The following is a 5,389-nucleotide window of genomic DNA, read 5'->3' as shown; positions in this document are numbered from 1 at the left end:
TCTCTTGACAATCCTATCCCACTCCAAAATCAAGTCAATCTCACATCCTTGAAGAAAGCGGATTGGAAACAAGACGAGGTAACCGTTCAATGGGTTTTTAGACCCGTCAAGCAAACTCCGGGAGCTAGTTCCTCACGAACTGCTCCTAGCTCTTCTCGTGCTCCTCCTCCTCCGGCTCCGACTGATGACGATGATCTGAATTTCAAAAACTTATGCAAGACATCGATGATCACGTACCTGATGACGAGCCTGCACCAGAACCAGCTCCACAAGAAGATCAAATGCCTCCATATTTTCGTTCGTTTTTGGAGACATTTGATTTACGATATGCGTCCATGGATTCGCGCTTCACATTCATTGAGTCTCAGCTCTCTACCTTGGGAGTTCGACAATAAGATATGAATGATCATTTGGATGCACTCACGTTTGAGATGAGAGCTCGTTATCCTCCTCCTCCTCCCGATCCTTCGATGGATGAATAGACTTATTGTGCTTTGATTGTTTTTGGGTTGAACTTGAATTTAAATTGTTAAAACATTTTGGATTGTCTTTCTTTGATTGTTGGATGTCTGTTTGATGGATATGTGAACTTTTATTTTGTTTCCATGTTGAAATATGACCAATTTACCATTTCACATTTTATTATGAATATTGATTATGAAACTAATGGCTAATCTCTCTTTTGATTGTGATCTTAGCAGCTTAAGCTATATATATATATATTGAATCAATTGGATATTTTTTAAAACCTTGTTTAAATCGATTTTTAAGTCTTTTTGATTTAACAAAAAGGGGGATAAATGTTAAGTTTTAAAAATGTTTTTAAAAGAGAGAAGTGTTATAGTAAGGGGGAGTAATTTTTCAAAATTGATTTTAAATTTTTAGAAAATCTTAAATTAACACAAATGTTTTGTTATATCAAAAAGGGGGAGATTGTTGAAAACATTTTTGTTTCGATATAACAAATTAGTTTAAATGAATTTTAAGATTTTACAAATGATTTTCATAAGTATATTCGATTCAATTAATCGAATATCAAATTATTACTCCAAGTCTTTTAAGATCAATTTCAAACCTTACTAAATGTGTAAAATTGTGTTTTATACTTAATATATTTTTGAAACAATTTTCACAAAGTATTTTGAACTAAAATAAAGCCTAAAATTAATTTTTTCAGAGTGATGCACCGATGCACCAATCCATGCATCGATGCACAGTGAATTAAATTGAACATCGAATGTATTTCATGCATCGATGCACATACCATGCACCGATGCACTAAGGATTTTATGAAAACATCGAATGCATTTGATGCATCGATGCACCAGACATGCATCGATGCACTCTGCCTATTTTGAAACATCGAATGCACTTGATGCATCGATGCACTCTTAGTGCACCGATGCACTAAGGATCCAACGGTCAAAATATTTGAATTTTACACTGATACACCAATGCACTCTATTGACTCCACTAATCATCCCCAACGATCAAAAGTGATTCAAGGTGTATTTAAACAAGCTTAGAAGCCATTGATCAACAACAAGAAACAACAAGCAACTAGAATCAAGAGAGAATCAAAGAGAAAGCATCAAACCTCAAGTTTGAGCATTTCAACCCTATTTTTCATTCAATATTCATCTTGCTTTCAAGAACACTTATTGTTCTCAATTGTATTTATTCTTGAGTGTTCTTTCTTTGTTCTAGAATTGTGCAAACATATTTGCCTTGTGAGGTTTTTCTTGTAAGTTTGCAAATTTGTAATATTCTCTTTGAGAAAAGAATGTTCTCAAGAATTGGGGTATATTCTTGAGGGAGTTGTAAGGTTATCTCTTTGGCCTCAAAAGAAAGAACAAATTAGTGAATTTGTTGGAAAATCTTTAGTGTAGATAGCTAAGGTAGCGGACGTAGAATTTGGTTGATAAAGTTGAACCACTCTAAATCGTTGTGCAATTACTTTCAATTTTCTGCAAAAGCTTCCACCAAAATTTTTATTGTCAATTCACCCTCTCTTGGCCGATTCCATCGATCGATTAACTCAACACTTCCCCTCAGCCGCCGCTCTGGCCACAGCCGCCGGTGGTCGAAACAACAAGTAACACCCAAAATGACCCCCTCAGTCCCGTGAACCCAAAACTGAGCCCCAAATCTCTAAAATAAACCCCAATAATCGTAGATCTAAAAAAGAATCACTCGATTCTCATCTTTTTTTGAATCCCTTCGACTTTCGGCGACTGCTTCCTTCCCGAGCCAAGATCGAGGCACTTTCTTCTTGTTTGATATATATATTTTTATGGTTTGTGTAATATTTTGCTTGGTATTTTGATTCTTTTGCTTTCGTTTTTTGGGTATTATGATGCTTGGTTTCTCTGTCGATTTGTGTTAGTCGTTGTTTCAGCTTTGTTTTCATGTTCGTCGTCCTTCGATATTGTTCTTTTAAGGTATTTATAGGCCCGCATCGGGGCCATTTCTAATTATTTTAGGGTTGCTCCTGATTATCTCAGGGTTGTTCCCGGTTATCTCGGATGGTTCAATCCGAGTTGCTCCGATCTTCGAGGTTGTTCTTTGGTTGACCGAAGATCTTGGATGGTTCAGTCCGAGTTGTTTCGACTTTTGTGTTTCAAATCACCAAAAACTTCGGCCTACTTGTAATATTGTCAGCGCGTGATACCCTCACGCTGTTGTTGGTGGCTTTTGAGTTTCTGGAACCTTCCTGGATTTGATCTCGACTATTCGATTGGGTCAGATCCGACGGTATAGATCTGGCTGTGCAAGTGATATAAAATTTAGGGTTTTATTTCCCTAACTGCTTATGATCTTAGCCGTCCATTCATGCCATGATCCAATGGCCTTCATTTGTGCAGTGCCTCGGCTGAAGCGTGAAAACCCTAGACCTCTGTTGGGCTGGTTCAGGCCCAAACCCGATTGGGCTATTTTGGACCCTAAAAGAAGAGATAAATAAATAAATAAATAAAATGAGGAAAAAAAAGAAATAAAATGTAATGAAAATTACATACTACATATATTTTAAAAAGTGTTTTCAAAGTCATATATATATATATATATATATTCGAAAATATTTTCTAAATTATATATTATATATTTTTCAAAACGTTTTCAAAAATGTTTTCAAAAATTATTTTCAAAACTATATAATATATTTTCAAAAAAAAAATCGAAAATAAATCCTCATTTGTGCGACGCCTTTGCTGAAACGTGAAAACCTTGGACCTTTACTGGGCTGGTTCAGGCCCAAACCCGATTGGGCTGTTTTGGACCCTAAAAAAAGAAAAATAAATAAATAATAAAAATAAATAAAAAATAAAAGAGGAAAAAATAAAATGTAATGAAAATTACATACTACATATATTTTAAAAAGTGTTTTCAAAGTCATATATTATATATATATATATATATTCGACAATATTTTCTAAATTATATATTATATATTTTTCAAAACGATTTCAAAATGTTTTCAAAAATGTTTTTTCAAAACTATATAATATATTTTCAAAAATATTTTCAAAAACTATATATTATATACGTTTTCAAAAATATATATTATATGTATTTTCAAAAATATTTTCAAAACTATATATAATATATATTTTCAAAATGTTTTCAAAAAATTATATATAATATATGTTTTCAAAAATATTTTCAAAATTATATAATATATGTTTTTAAATCGTATTTTTGAAATCGTTTTAACAACTATATGTTATATGTTTTTCGAAAATATTTTCAAAATCTATACTATATTATATTATATATATATATATAAAAGGCTTCGGACGAAAATGAGTGTCTACATCTGCTCCTCTTTGTCCTTTTTGTGTAACGAAAAATAGGATAAAGATAAAATTACCCAAATTTTCATTCGGTATGAGGGGGTCCCTGAGTCTAATATCCTCCCTTGTGGAGTTGAAGATTGACTCTAATATTGCATGTAATACCCAAAATTTAGATAATGACCAAAATGCAAATTTTGAAAGCTTGATGGTCAAAGTTAAAACTTGGGAAATGTTTAGGGAATTAAGTGATAAATTTCCTAAAAAGATTTTTATTCCATAAATATATGGTTTACTCTTGAGATTAGAGTTTTATGAAAATCATATTGTTGGATTTGGAATTTAGTAAAGAAATAGTTAAAGCCGGTAAGGAATCGGTAAATTCTAATCGAATCGGAATTTTACAAAAATTTGAAGGATGTTATAAAATGGTTGGAAATATTATTTTAATATTTTGGATCAGAGAAATTTGGTCTGGAAATGTGAAAATTTTCAGATTTAACCGAAACAGTGGAATTTAGTGACTAAAACGCAAGTTTTGAAAATTTTAGGGCATTTTCGTAGGTCAAAGTCAAATTAAATTATATTTGACTTTGTAATATCAGATGGATTGGTTTTATGGTGATTTTGGAGATTCATTAAGGGTGATTTGGTCTTATCCCAATTAAATGAATTTTATATTCATTTAAAGTGAGATATTATGTTAATTAAGATGAAATGCACTCAAAATGTCATCTAAATTTGCTATATTCTTCTCCAAAACAGACGTGGTCTTCTCCTAAGGTAAGAGCAAGCCTTAACTCATTTTTCAAGCCATTTCTTTAGGATTATGAGTATGATGAAAATAGAAAATGGATATTTGCGAAAAACGCTATCATTTGGTACTAATATTGCATGATTATCTTGCTTGATTTCAAAATCCCCAAATCTGGAAATTTGGGTTTATAATATGGTTGTTGAAATTGATGATGATTATTGATGATTTTGAGGCTGTATGAATTGATGAAGAACATAAGGATGAGGTTAAAGAAAAACAGTTTAGATTTTGGGAATTACAGTAGGTTCGAAAATTCACCAGAAAATATATAAAAATAATTTGGAGGTGAATTTTATATATTGTGTTAATATATGGATCTAGTTTTGTTTAAAACAACGGGGGATCAATTTCAAGTTGTATACAAATATATATGAGTGTTTAACTGAGGAAAGATCAGAAAAGTCGGACAGCAGAATTCTGTACAAAACAGATCCTGTTGGTGAAATTTGAAAATTCACCATAAATTGTATAGAATGAATTAGGAGTTATTTATATGGATAGATTCGTATTCGAGTCTAGTTTTTAACGGAAGAAACGGAATTAAATTCCAGTGTGTGTATCAATACAATTTAATGATTCTTTAAGGGTAGTACGAGTTGTCTGAATTCTAGAAAATTGATGGGTTATTATATAAGTGTTGAATAATTGATGTACTATGCTGGAATTGTTGTTTGGGAATTGAAAAGAGTGTTAGATCTGAAATTGATTATTTTGGGAAGATTTAAATGATTGGTGATTTAAGTACAACAATTGCATAGTTGGGGTACTTAAATGTATTTAT

This window comes from Hibiscus syriacus, unplaced genomic scaffold (genome assembly GCF_006381635.1).
Source record: "Hibiscus syriacus cultivar Baekdansim isolate YM2019G1 unplaced genomic scaffold, ASM638163v2 tig00110904_pilon, whole genome shotgun sequence".
Lineage (NCBI taxonomy): Eukaryota > Viridiplantae > Streptophyta > Magnoliopsida > Malvales > Malvaceae > Hibiscus > Hibiscus syriacus.
The sequence above is the reverse complement of the archived record's forward strand: the minus strand, read 5'-3'. Positions refer to the sequence as shown.